This window comes from Pleurodeles waltl, chromosome 5 (genome assembly GCF_031143425.1).
Source record: "Pleurodeles waltl isolate 20211129_DDA chromosome 5, aPleWal1.hap1.20221129, whole genome shotgun sequence".
Classification (NCBI taxonomy): Eukaryota; Metazoa; Chordata; class Amphibia; order Caudata; family Salamandridae; genus Pleurodeles; species Pleurodeles waltl.
This window is the reverse complement of record NC_090444.1, coordinates 281,571,818-281,587,335: the sequence shown is the minus strand read 5'-3', so window position 1 is coordinate 281,587,335 and position 15,518 is coordinate 281,571,818.

The window sequence follows — 15,518 nt, the reverse complement described above, 5'->3', positions numbered from 1 at the left end:
CCCGCTACAGGAAAAGCCCCAAAACACAACGTGGACACATCACATTTTCACAAAGAAAACAGAGCTGTTTTTTGCAAAGTGCCTAGCTGTGGATTTTGGCCTCTAGCTCAGCCGGCACCTAGGGAAACCTAGCAAACCTGCGCAGTTATGAAAACTAGATACCTAAGGGAATCCTAGATGGGGTGACTTGTGGGGCTCTGACCAGGTTCTGTTACCCAGAATCCTTTGCAAACCTCAAAAGTTGGCCAAAAAAACACTTTTTCCTCTCCTTCTGGTGACAGAAAGATCTGGAATCTAAGAGGAGCCACAAATTTCCTTCCACCCAGCGTTCCCCCATGTCTCCCGATAAAAATGGTACCTCATTTTGTGGGGATAGGCCTAGCGCCCGCGACAGGAAAAGCCCCAAAACGCAACGTGGACACATCAAATTTTCACAAATAAAACAGCTGTTTTTTGCAAAGCACCTAGCTGTGGATTTTGGCCTCTAGCTCAGGCGGCACCTATGGAAACCTAGCAAACCTGCGCAGTTTTGAAAACTAGACACCTAGGGAAATCCAATATGGGGTGACTTGTGGGGCTCTGACCAGGTTCTGTTACCCAGAATCCTTTGCAAACCTCAAAATGTGGCCAAAAAAACACCTTTTCCTCTCATTTCGGTGACAGAAAGTTCTGGAATCAGAGAGGAGCCACAAATTTCCTTCCACCCAGCGTTCCGCCAAGTCTCCCGATAAAAATGGTACCTACTTTTCCGGGTGGGCCTGCTGCCCGCAAAAGGAAATACCCCAAAACACTATCTGGACACATCAAAATTATCAAATACATAACTAACTGTTTTTGCGGGGGCACCTGCGTTTTTGGTCCTGGGCTCAGCAGCCTTCTAGGGAAACCTACCAAACCCAGACATTTCTGAAAACTAGACACCTGAGGGAGTCCAGTGAGGGGTGACTTGCGTGGATTCCCCAATGTTTTCTTACCCAGAATCTTCAGCAAACCTCAAATTTAGCTAACAAATCACATTTTCCCACATTTCTGTGTGAGATCACCGTACTGGGACACATTTCATAGCACCAAATGTTCCCCTCAGTCTCCCAGTAAAAATGATACCTCATTTGTGTAGGTGGGCCAAGTGCCTGTGAAAGGGAAGAGCCAAAAACATGTCGATATTGAGGGGGAACCAAAAGGGGTCCAAAAGGGCAGTTTGCAAAAAAAAAACATTTTTAGGCTGACAAATGCAGCAGAATTTTTATCGGTATAGATGAGACAATGCTGGGTGGTAGGAATTTTGCGGATTCCTGCAGATTCCGGAAGGTTCCATCTCAAAAACGTGGGAAAAATGTGTGATTCCCAGCAAAGTTAGAGGTTTGCAGGTGATTGTGGGTACAAAAAGGGTGCGGGGTGCATGTGAAACACACCACCCTGGAATCACCCAGATGTCTAGTTTTCAGATGTGTCTATGTCTTATGGATTTTTCTACATGGCAGCGTCCTAAAGTCCATAAAGTGCAGCCCTCACCATTCTAAGTGGGACGATTTTGAGAGTTAGCCAAGCTCTCATGGCCCAAATGTAAAACTAAAACCCAAAATAATCAAATGTCTTTTTGCTTGCTGTGGGATAAGATGTTTTAGAGTGCGGGGGAGAGCTGAAAGACTGTTACCCCCTTCAGTTGAGGTGGGGGCATAACCAGGCCCATACTGGTGGGTAGCCACCATCCCAATATTTTTTTAATTCCCTGGCATCTAGTAGACTTTCTGCCCCCTGGGGTGTGGATCAGGGGTAATTGCCCCATCTGCCCACTGGTGGGCAGAACAACTTTGGCCTCATTTATTTGGGGTGGGGGTATGGCCATAACCCCACCCTCTTATTTTTGAAAAAAAGAAAAAAATCCCTGGCCTCTGGTGGGCTTTCTGCCCCCCCTGGGGGCAGATGGGCCTTCCAGAAATAGGCCCATCTGCCCCTGAGGGGGGCAGATATGGCCAACAGTATTGTGCCCCCATGGGGAGCGACCCTTACCCAAGGGGCTGCCCCATAAAGAAAACACACGCATACACACACACCAATCCCTGCTCCCCACCTCTAAAAAAAAAAAAATATCCCTGGCGCCTAGATGCTTCTGCCCCCCCACCCCCCAGGGCAGATCGGCCTATTAACAATAGGGCGATCTGCCCCCAGGGGTGGCAGAAAAGGCCTAAAATAAATTCCCCTCCCTCCCCTGGGAGCGACCCTTGCCTAAGGGGTCGCTACCCACCTATGGAAAAAAAAAAAAAAAAAGTTTTATCCCTGGCGCCTAGAGGCTTCTGCCCCCGGGGGGGAAAGAAATGGCCTAAAGTAAATTTGTCCCCTCGGGGAGTGACCCTTGCCTAAGGGGTCGCTCCCCTTCCGTGAATTTGGCATAAAAAAAAACACTCCCTGGTGTCTAGTGGTTTTTGCCTCCCTTAGGGGCAGACTGGCCTCATAAAAATAGGCCAATGTGCCCCCAAGAGGGGCAGAAATGGCCTAAATATAATTTGCCCCTTAGGGAGAGGGGTTGCTCCCCAACTAAAAAAAACCCAAAAGAAACACAAAATAAGAAGAAAAAAAATGATCCCTGGTGCCAAGGGGGGGCAGATCGGCCTAACAATAGGCCGATCTGTCCCCAGGGGGGGCTGAAATGGCCTAATCTGTCCCCAGGGGGAGCTGAAATGGGCTAAAATAAATTTGCTCCCCCCCGGGGAACGACACTTGCCTAAGGGGTTGCTCCCCTTCTGTGAATTTGGTGTTAAAAAAAACAACTCCCTTGTGTCTAGTGGTTTCTGCCCCCCTTGGGGGCAGACTGGCCTCATAAAAATAGGCCAATCTGCCCCCACGGGGGGCAGAAATGGCCTAAAAATATTTTGCCCCCTTAAGGAGTGACCCTTGACTAAGGGGTCGCTCCCCAACTAAAAAACAACCCAAAAGAAACACACAAAAAAAAAAATGATCCCTGGCGCATAGTGGATTCTGCCCCCCCCGGGGACAGATCGGCCTTACAATAGGCTGATCTGCCCCCGGGGGGGGGCAGAAAAGGCCTTGAAAAATATTGCCCCCCCTGGGGAGCGACCCTTACCCAAGGGGTCGCTCCCCTTATGCCAATATCAAATAATAAATAAATCCCTGGTGTCTGGTGGGCATTTCAAAAGCCGGATTGCTTTACAATCCAGCTTTTGAAATGCTCTGAGAGACTTCAAAGGGAAGAAAATTCCTCTTCCGATCGCGCAGGAAGCTGAGCTTCCAGCGCGATGGGGAAGTGGCCTCTGATGAGGTCAGCGCGCATTTGCGCGCTGATGTCATCAGACGTCACTGGGGGGGTCAGGGGTGGAAGGGGAAGGGCTTCCCCTTCCATCCCTGCCTTTGGGGTGGTGGGAGGGAAGCCCACAGAGGGAGCACTAGCGCTCCCTCTGAGCTCAGTGCCCAGGACCTAATGGTTACGTCCGCAGCACATGAGCACTGTGTCAAGGACGTAATGGTTACGTCCGCGGCACATGAGCACTGTGCCACAGGACATAACCATTACGTCCGCGGCACAGAAGGGGTTAATACAGTGCAAGGAGTTGATTTTGATGCATTAAGAGAATATTTGATATGCTCTGTAATAATCTGTTTTTTAAATTTGAAGTTTTTTTTAACATTCAGTAAATAAAACTATGAGGGGTGTGGCCGAGATGCCCGCAAGATGGCCACAGCCCGGTGAGCCTCAGTGTCGCCATGGAGATCGTATTAACATTTTGGTGGCATACGGACATTGCCGAAGCTTTGCTTTAGTGAAAGGGTAATGGGAGCACGGGGGAAACAGGTATTTTATTTCTGAACTGTCTTTTCTGCCTGATTCACTGTTTTTGTTTTCCCTGCATTGGCCCTTCTCACTCGAGGTGGTTGCGGCTGCCATTTTGGCATTAGACGCGCAATGTTGCTCGTTTTTTATATTTCTTCATGACACACATAATTTGAGTTCCTTTTAGTTAACAATTTACCTACATTTGGGCAACTTTCATAAACATCTTCAGTTGCTGCGTTTATTATTGGAGCATGGACTGAATTATTGCCATCAACTCCTGCAGGCATTGGGCTATTGTTGTCTGCACTTCATATAATTTGTTAGTCAGGAGGTGCATTCTATGGAGCATATCGGGGTCTTCTTTGCTTGATAACACCTCTATTGAACTCAGCTACACTGAACAAATATCCTTATGTACATTTATTTCTTACTCTAACAATCTGACAATTATCTTTACTACAGTTCCTAGCTACTGGTTACGTTTGTGGAATTTGTAGCTTGTGATTTCCTCATATAAGCCTTTCTTCAGCTGTTTCAATACACTCACCAGTTTTGAGAATGGACATTACATACCTATTGTATATGGAGCCTTCCTCGTATCCCTGTCAATAGGCTGCATCATTATCTGGAGCAATGTCCTCTGCTTGCAAGAAAACACTTCCAAATGTCAAAAAAAGAACCCACTTCCCCAACAAAATCTTCATTGCCTTTGACCCTTAAAGACCTCATGTAAGAAATAAAACACCTGAAGCCTTTTGTAATGGAGACTAATGCCACACTTCAAAGGACTTAAGAAATGTGGTCTAATCTAAAATCCAGGGTTACAGAGGCTGAGCAAAGGATAAATAATATACAAAATGCCGCAGCAAAGGTAGATATTACGTCTAAAGAAATTTTGCTTGTGACACAGCAAACTGAATATTTGGAACATCGTAATAGATGTACCAACCTTAGAATTTATGGTATTCCTGAGAGAGTGGAGAGCAATGATGTAATTGTTTTTCTTAAAACACACATTCCTAAGATAGTTGGTCTCAAGGATTGTAGATTTCTTCTGTAATGCTTATATACATATTGTTGTGTTGCATACAAATTTTATGATGTTGTTTATTAACTAAGAGTGTTCTCTTTGTTCAATAATCTTTTCTTCTTCTTTGCAGATATTTCATGCCCCACCTGATTCCCTATTTCAGATATGTGTCCCTTGTGTGTCTTCTGTCCCAGACCCATTGTCTTCAATATGTTCTCATTTGTCTGTAAGTGTTTTGTATCAGTCAATAGTGTTAATTCAAATGTCACCTTATATATTTCTTTTCACTCGTCGTCTCCAGGACTTCCTGTACCCTGTCTTGTGAGGTTCTGGTTCACTGCCAATCTTTTCTCCTTTTGTACTTCCCTATCCCCCTCTCTTATTGTTATTGCATTGGACATTCCTTTTTTAATGATGGTTGCAGCCATTTGGCTTATAGCCATCTATTTTATTTCTATCCTGTACTACACTTCTTTTCTTTTTCTTTGTCTCATCTCTTCTTTTTTCCTCTCCTACTTATTGAACTTTACCTTACCATCATATATAGCTTTTGTTACTTTATGATCCAGTGGCTTTCTATTTATTGTCATGTAACTACTGGTAAATTGAAGATGCTGTTACAAGACTATTTCATTATTGTCCTATTATATGGGTAACGTTATGTGTGTTGGATCCTGGAATGTGAAAGATTTTCACAATCCGATCAAGAAGCAGAGGGTTCTCTCTTATATATTCAAATTGAATTGCAGGATAGGTATGCTACAGGAAACCCATTTATCTGAAAAAGATCTCAATTCCTTAAAGAAGCAGTGGGTGGGTCATGTATTCTGCTGTCCTGCATATCATAATAAAAATGGAGTTATTATTTTATTTCATAAGTCACCCTCCTTACTGATAGAGAGAGAGGCGAAAGATGATGAAGGGAAATGGCTTCTCATTCACCTTACTATTAATTACATTCCCTATTCCTTACTTAATACATATGGCCCTACGGGTATAGATATAAAGTTCTGGGAACATATCTCAAACCTTCTGCGCTTATGCCCAACTGATAAACTTCTAGTGGGTGGGGACTGCAATCAAATTATGGACACTTTTATTGATAGGCAATCCCTCACCAGATATGTCTCTAATAAAATGCAAAAATATTCAAGAACACCATTAACTCCAGAGGTCTAATTGATGCTTGGAGAATATACAACCCAGATAATTTAGAATTCACCTTTTACTCCCCCACGCATAAATCCAAATCTAGGATTGCTTACATCTTTTTGATTCCCCACTTACTTACAGCTCTATTGGATGTTGAAATAGGCTCTATATTAATATCTGATCACGCACCTGTATTCATTGACATAGAAACTATATCTACCCCTGATGGATCAAGGAGATGCCGTTTTATTAGTTATCTGTTGAAAGATCAGATTTTTGTAGTTAAATTTGAAAAATTCCTTAAAGAATATTTTGAATCTAACTTTACCTAAACTTTGCAGTTCAATGTTATTTGGAATGCTTTTAAAGCCATGGCTAGGGGCTTTATTATTGACTATGTGGCCACAAAGAAGAAAACATTTTACAGACTCTGCACTTCTTCTATCATCTAATAAAAAATCTTATCCTCTTAAACTTCTCATTCAAACCAAGCTGGATTTTAATAAGCAATCAACTGAGGAAGCCTCAGGCACACTTTTGAGGGTCAATTCCAAGTTCTATGGAGGGTGTAATAAAGCTGGCAAATTGCTTGTCAACTATCTTCAAGTTAAAATCAAAAATGTCAAACATGATAGATGAAAAAGGTATCAATCTTTTCAGAGATGGGGACATCTTGCAATGCTTTTCTGATTTTTACCGAAATCTTTATACATCTGAATCCTCCCCTTTGGAAGCAGCCCTGGACTCCTTTTTTGTATCTCTCCCACTCTGTCGCCATCAATCACAGGACTTCTCTTCTTTAGATAAAGCAATATCTCTGCAGGGTATCAAGGTGGCTTTGACCAAGCTACCTAAAGGCAAAGATCCAAGCCCAGATGGTTTTACAGTTGAGTTTTATCTCAGTTTCCACATTCTCCTTCCACACTTACACTCATTATAATATCAATTTCTTCATATTGACGAAGCTCAAGGCACATTTTCTGAAGCAATGCTCTGCCTTATTCCTAAAAAAATGACAAAGATCTTTTCCTCTGTGCCTAATTCTCTAATTGACTTAAATTGCAAGATATTTGCGAAGATTTTAGCACTTTGACTTAATCAGATCATTCCTGATACAATCAGCACAGAACAAGCCTGTATTGTTAAAGGCAGATAGATCACTGATAATTCCAAAGCTTTATTAAATATTTTGCATTTAGCTTCTGAACTATCCGCCCCATTGGCTACTATTACATTGGATGCTGAAAAAGCATTTGATCGTGTTAACTGGCTCTTTGTGTTACAAGCCCTTAAATGGCATGGCTTTGGTCTGGAATCTTAAAATACATAAATATACTTTAGTCTTCCCCACCTACTTCCATTTGTTTTAAATGGTATTCAATCCTCTTATTTTTCCCTACATCGAGGTACCAGGCAGGGATGTCCATTATCATAGTTCTTATCTCTGGAACCCTTTTTTCATTGCCTGAGACATTCTACTTCTTTTACTGGTTTTATGCATGAAGACCTGCATATTAAATTTACTGCCTATGCAGATGATATCATCGTATATTTCTAATCCACAGACATCGTTACCTGCATTTCCAGATCTCTTAAACACATGCTCTAATCTTTCAGGTTATAAATTAAACTTTAGTAAATCTGAAATACTTCCCTTGAACAAATGTTGTCTCAAGTATATGTTTGCAGGAACTGACTTTAAATTGAATACCAACTATATAAAATGCATAGGGATTAAATATACTTCTTCAATTTCAACAACTATTCGGATTAATTTGGATGATCTTCTTCAACAAATGTGTAATATGTCAGACAAATGGGCTCCCCTTTATCTATGCTGGTGGGGTAGGTTGGAATAAATTAAAATGATGATGCTCCCGGTGATTCATTTCTATTTGTCAATGTTACTGGTAAAATACCTCTGAAATTCATTAAACTTTTTAAAAGCACACTGGCAAAGTTCCTATGGAATGGATGGGAAGCATGCATATCTTTATCCTCCTTATTAAGCCTAAAAAAATAGGTGGAGTTAATTTTCCAAATCTTCACCAATATCATTCTTCATTTTTACTAAAACAAGTTTGACCTTATATCTACTCTTCTAGCGGTATTCCCCAACCAATCTGGTACAGGTTGGAAAACACTATGATTTCCCCAGTTCCTTTTCAGTCATTAGCTTATTTTTCACATTCTCCCAGAATGTTCACATATCCCATTGTTACGCATTCTATCTTGATAATTTTTCCATTTTTTCCTAACTTTTATCATCTTTACATACTTTTCTGGACTTCTCCATTTGGCATAATAAAAGTATTAAATTATCCAACCATCCTCCTTTCTGGAAAGGATGGGTAGCTAAAGGAATCATACAAGTCAAACAGTTATTTCAAAACATGCAACCTCTTTCTCCTTCTAAAATCTAATCCAAATTCAATCTTTCAGCCACCTCCATGTGAAAATACCAATCTTTAAGTACTTTTCTTACACAACAATTATCTATCTCATCACAGGACTCATCCCTCACCCAAACTCCAACAATTATTTTCTTCTACTCCCACTAGAGCCTCTTATTTATATAAATACCTTCATTATCAGCCCCAAATCGTCCCAAACATAAATAATAGAACTTAGATGAGAATCTGATCTCCATTGTTCCTTCTCTGTCCAAACATGGAACTCTATATGATCTAAAATACACCATCCCTCCTGCAATGATAGCACTACACAAACTACCTACTACTTTACCACAGGCGTTTTTTAATTCCTCCCTCTCTCTCTCTCTCTCTCTCTCTCTCTCTCTCTCTCTCTCTCTCTCTCTCTCTCTCCAAATGTAACCCAACCCTTTCTAACCTCTGCTGGACCTGCTATAATACACCAGTGGGGCATTTTTATACTTTGCACCGAATTTCCATCATTTTTTTAATGCAAATTTGGTCCAAAACTAACTCCATATTTATACTTTGGCGCTAGACACGTCTAGTGCCAAATTTATGGCGTTAAAGTCATTTTTTGGACGTGGAAACCTACTTTGTGTCAATGACATGCACAGTAGGCATTCCAGTGCAAAAAATGACTCTATGGCCTTAGTGTCATATTTATCCCCAGGTCTAAAATCACGCACAGGAGGGAGGAGGAGTCAAAAAATAGTGCAAAGCTTACTTTGCACCATTTTTTAATGCCTGGGTCAGGGCAGGTGTTAGGGGACCTGCAGGCCTATTTCCATGGTGAAACACCAGGGAGCCCCAGGGACATCACCACCCACACCTGAGGGACAGGATGGGGGACCCCATCTCAGGTGAGTGTAGGTAAGTACAGGTAAGTAATTATTTTTTTAAGTGCCATTGTGTGCTCTGAAATGGGCCCCCCTACATGGCACTGAGTGCAGTGGCCATGCTCAGGGGACCCTGGTCCCCTGTGCTGGCCATTGGAGTGGTTGGCATGACTCCTGTCCTTTCTAAGACAGGAGTCATGTGGTATGGATGGTTTTGCGTCGCAAAATGACTCTCTGAAGGTTAGAGTCTTTTTTCTTACTCTAACCTGCCTAACATAATTTTTTGATGCAAAACCCCCTTCTTCCATACTGCCAGCCCCACCAGACTAACGTCATTTTGTTTTTATGCTTGCCCCCCCTTTGCACCGGCTTGCAACATTCCATAAATATGGTACCCGGCTGGTGCACAGAAATGGTGCAATCCGGTGCAAAACCTTTGGGTGCAAAACTGCGTTAGTGCGGTTTTGCCCCAAAAAGTATAAATCAGGGCCAGGTACCTATTTGCATTTGTTCTTCCAATTTCCAACTATTGCTTCTTTTTGACAGAAGATATGTAATACAATTGTGCGTATATGTAATATCAACTTAATTTTTGACATTATAAACATTTGTATGGGAAGCTCTTCACCAATTTGGATTGGCACCCTTAAAATAGGTTTATTAGTTAATTTGCTCATTGCTATAGCTTTTCAAATCATCACTTCGAACTGGAAAGACGCCACCAATATTAGTTTTAATGGAAGTTGAAATTGACTTTGTCATCACCATAGACTTGATAGAGCATCTGTCAATTCCACAAGTCAACGTCTTAAAAGAAACTCCTTCTGGTCTCCTCCTACCTCATACTTATGTCATCATTCAACTCACTCTCAAAACCAAAATGTTGTTTCCCAGCCAACATGAAATATTACTTCATGACAAATTATATTACTTAATTGGTTGTTTTAAATTATATGGCAATTGTTGTGTTATCCAAGTAATCGCCGTCTCTGGTAAGGGATATTCTATGTTAAACATCTTTATTTTTCCTCTATTTTCTTATTCTTTTCTTTACTATTTCTCTCACATCTTCTTTTCACTACTTTTATCTTTCTCTTTTCATTTCCTGAAAAATACAAAACATAAAATTTAGTGTTAATAATGGTACATTTTATATCCATTACTTACCTTTTATAGCTAATAAGATACTTATACACCATTTGTCAACATTTTATATATTGTACTTCCTTGTGTTATCCTTTGGAGTAAGTTTTAAATCTGTGATAAGATATTATACCTCTTTGGTAAGATGTATATTTAAATAAATAAAGCATTCTTAAACTGGACAAAGTAAATAAAACGAATATTTCACTAACCTGAATAAACGAGGCCTTGTGCTCATGCTTATGTAACAAGTTTCAAGGCATCCTAACACTACCTGTGCGACATTAGTCATACTTTAATTAATAAATAGGATAAATCTGGGGGCAGATTTATCAAACTTTCATGCAGTGGAGCAAGCCATCTTGCTGTGCTGCACTGCATGAAAGGACAAGGGCTGGAAAGCACCATATTTCACAATATACTGCACATTTGTGTCCTTTCCTTGCCCTTTTGGCTACCTAGCACCAATGCAGGTACCTTTGCGCCATCGTGCAAGGGTGCCTGCGTTGTAGGCAGGGTTGTTTTTGTGCAAGAAGGGGAATGTTCCTGCAGAATAACAATTCCCAGAGGCATTTTCCTCTTTATCTTATTGTGCAGGACACTTAGAAAGAGGAAACAAAGAGAAGAAATAAAGATATTTCTCCTTGTTGCACTTCCCCTGGAAAGGAATAGAATTTCGACGGAACACCCACGCTCCTCCCATGGAACGCCTCCCTGGGGCAGAGTAATGCAATGTAGTGATTTACACTGCGCAGTGCTACTAAAGATTTATCAAGCCATGCAGGGCACTCAAGGTGACCTTATGTGGATAGATAAATATGACTTAGTAGTTGCGTGGCACAAGGGCAATGCAACTCAGAGATAAATATGCCCCATATTGTTCAACCAACCATGCACCAATGAGCACAATGAGATGCTCGTTCTGGTTTGACCCATGAGATTGACTAGTGGACAGTGTGAGGTACTGGCACTGCTGGGAAAGGTGAAATATTGGCATAGTGGCTATGTGATTGCTGGCACTAGGTTGCAGTGTGGGAATCTCGTAATGTTTGGTAGTGTGAATAGCTCATACTTGTGGGCAGTATGAGACTCATACCGGCTAGCAGTGTGTCAATCGGTCACTTTTGGTCAGTGTGATAGCCTAACCCCTAACTCTTGTGAATGACCTATGACCCCACATCTCTGTCTATGGCACAGACGTTCGCCTATTTCTGTTCAAGGTGTGTGCTGTCCAAGAAAAGGACTTTTAGTCATAAGGACACATTCTGAAGGCCCTTAAAATGTGAGTAGAAATAAGTCACACCCGCTCAATGTTGTTCCATGCCTGGAAATTCACTCAAGAAGAGGTGAACAGTCATAATATGAAGACCTGGAATCTAGGCCAATTTATTGCCAGCTATTAAATGTTCAAAGGATTGCAAGACTGAAAATTATGTTTATTAATTGGTCTCACGTTTCTTAGGGTCCACTCCACTAATTATTCTCTTTAGATTATCTGAAAAATCCAGCTATTTATGTTCCTCCTCTTGGCAACAAAGCCAACTAATTGAGAAATGCTATTGGGCATTGTAAACACATTCACCTTATCGAAAGAGCAGATTCTAGCACACTGGAAGTTTGAACAAAGGTTTCAGAAGCTGTTGGAAGTGTAAGTGTTGAAGGCAATCCTGTACTTTATTTTATATTGAAGCATCCCATTCCATGGTAATAATGATCTCTTATGGCATCAGGTGCACCTTTAGACATTCAAGAAGGATCGTCTTATCATTATTTCTGCATCCACTAAGAATGTTCATACTTAGCCATGCACTTGATAACCACCAGACGAGATACAGCTCCATCATGGAGGGCAACGGAAGCACCAAACGTGGCATAAAGGAAAGCCTGGCTTGACAGCGGCAGAGCTCTAGAGAAACAGGTTTATGACAATCATGGATGCTCGCAGAAGCAAGAACATATTTGGGGAAAATGGCAGGAATATTATGAGGATGATGACAAGGCTTCACCCTGTCCCCTAAACTGTGAAGTCAGAATAAAGATTATAGTTTGTGATAGAGCTTTCAGTGTGGTACTGTGGAATGCTGTGTACCAAATGCCACACTAGCAAGGCAACTCTTCTGTACAGTTTATTACTCTTTTCTTCTTATTTTTTCGAATTGTTTTATAATCAAAAGTGCAAATAAAGTAATCTACACTGTTTTACTTGGTTGCAACAGAGTTCACCTTGGAATAAAGCCATGAATTTCGATACCATAACCAGGGCAACCTGAACTATGTGTTTGTGCGGCTGCGGCTACGGCTATTTTTGCATAAATATAGCTTTGTTGCATTTGTCATGTATTCCATCATCTGCTGCATAATCTTCAGATTTTAATTTAAAAACGGTTGAAAAGTTACTGAAAATGCAGTGTCACATGTTGCAGCACAGTGGAAGGCCCTTTGCAAAGCTGGACTGGTCACTTTTCTGTTCGTCATTACTATACCTGGGTGTTAAACTGGTATAATAAGGTGCAACCAACGCCCACACAGCGTTACCAAGTTTTTAAATTATGAAAGAACTAAGTAAAACCATTACAAAATGTGCCATATTATGCTGCATAATTTGCCTTTTCTGGCTGCATGATTTACTCAACCCTGCCACATAATTTGGCCCTCTCCTGCCGCATAATTCCGGTGGCCCGGACTATAACCTTTAGGTTCATTGTAATATGGTGAGCATTGCTGCTCTTTCATGACTGAACTCAACTTATAGCTTCAACATAGTGGCCTATTTGCATCAGAACCAAGGTCAGCCAATACCAGACATGGGATCCTGGCCTTAGATGATAATGGTGTGTTGTTCTTCAACACTAATTGGCACGATTAAGGGAGAGATTTATTAACACTTTGTGTGGGATTTGTGTCACTAACGTAGGCAAAGCCGACAAAGGTGTTTTGGGATGTCTTTGTAGCTCCAGCCCTCATTTGGAAAGTAGTCCTCTTCAGTGTTGTGGACATCATGAATGAGCACCACCCGGTTCTGTAGATCCCTGACATTTTTGTGACAATTAAATCTTTGCTCAGTATAAGCTTCGTGCATATATTCATCGGAGAATTTGGTTGCGAATGTGATATAAGATGTTGTTACTGTGGCTCTTATCTAGAGATTTACTTCCCGCAGTAGGTATGCGAGCACATAGTTCATTTTGCAAGCTGGCCCGATGATCTGATAAGTACCTTTTCAAGTAAACCTGTGCAGCTAAATTGTATGACTGCACGTTTACCATTTGATCTAAGGGGTTTACCATTTGATCTAAGGGATACTATACATGGCGTGGAGTCTTAGTAGATATACCTTTACTCAGCAAAACAAAACTTATACTATTATTGGGTTTCCACTTTCCTGTTCTTACATGTTTAAAAAATGCAAGAAGAGAAATGTGGCTTGCGCGTACTTTCTTTTCAAAAGAAAGGGAGAAAATGTTCTCTCCGGTTTCCAGAAATAATGTAATTGCCTGATAGCTAAACTCAAAGAAGCAGAGACAAGCAAGGTCCATTAGATGGGCCACGTGGCACAGGGAGCCTGGTAATTCGCAGAAAGAGGTCGGTGTGTTTTTTTCCATAAGGAAGACACATCAAAGTATTTCACAGGAGACTCTGGTCCTCATCAGTCATCACAAGCACACAGACGTCTTTGATGTCCTGCAGGAGACGTGTCCATATTTGGTGTGAATGCTCCTCGTGACTTTATGATTTTCTATCATTTTAATAAACACCCCATCAGACTTACACATAGCACTGCCACTAATTTTGTAGCCTGACAAAACTGAAATCTCCTCCTAGTTTTTAGTTCATCCTAGAAATTTGGGGCCTCTTTTACAAGCTTCTTGTGGTGCCGGTGCGTTACTTTTTTGACGCACTGGCGGCACAGGCTCCAGGCCTATATCTACAAGGCCACACAAAGCCACTTTGCGTGTCTTTTCATGGCCTTGTAGATATGAAGTAAGGCAATCTCTGTGTTGTCCTACTTTGCATCAAAGAGGCATTCCATGGGTGTTGCAATGGCTGTTCCCACACAACACCATTAGATTTTGACACATTCCCAGATTTACATGATTTTGTAAACCTGAGAAGACATCAAAAGCCTATGCCTCCCCAAGGTGAGGCGTAAGGGAGGCACAACGAGGAGAAATACCTTTATTTCTCCTTGTTTTTCCATTTTCTATGTGTGCAGCATTCTGCAGCACACATAGAAAGAGGAAAGCGCCTCCCAGGATCGTTATTGAGCAGGAAGGTCTCCCTTCCTGCACAAAAACAATCATCCCTGCAATGCAGATACCCTTGCTCCATGGTGCAAGGGCTACCTGCATTGGCGCATGTCAGCCCATTGTGCGCCAGTGCAAGGGAAATGAACAGGAATGTGCCATATCTTCGAGCCACAGCGCATCCCTGCCCTTTTGATGCAGGGAAGCACAGCAAGAAGGCGTGCGGCGCTGCCCTTCGCCAAAAGATTGTAAATGAGGCCCAAGGTTTTTCTAATTCTGCGAATTTTCATCCTCCGTCGTTTTTAAAAATAGGTCCAAAAACATCCAGACTCATAACCTCTCATGCATAGCAAGAAGAAATTAAGTTTCTTTAAGCGCATAAAAGCTGAATGTGTGATTGTACTGGAAAATGAATAATATTCTCTTTCTCTTTTATATATATTTTAAATCTTATTATAAATTTTAAGTTATAGTGGTAGATCTGGGTCAGACATAACATATATGAATATAAACCAATTATATATGCTATTGCAAAAGATATTGTCATTAATAGGATCACCATGACAGTTGTTATCAATTACATCTTTTGAGTTACGGACATCTTTTGAGAAATGGACAATGGCCACAGAGTTGGTTTCTCTGTTCATATTTAGAGAGAGGAATGAAGGTAGTATTGAAAGGAAGATGATAATAAAATGAAGATGTGTAAAGTGTGACACCAACCCCATGGGGCATTCCACCTTAGGCAAGAAAATATGGAAATATGCTGGGTATTAGGAAAGTGAATCTTTGCATCCAGGCAACTGTTCGCCACCCCTTGGGAACATCACAAGGACATTATGAGTTGAGTGTCGCCACATCTTGAGACCCTCACAGGGGCATTACGAT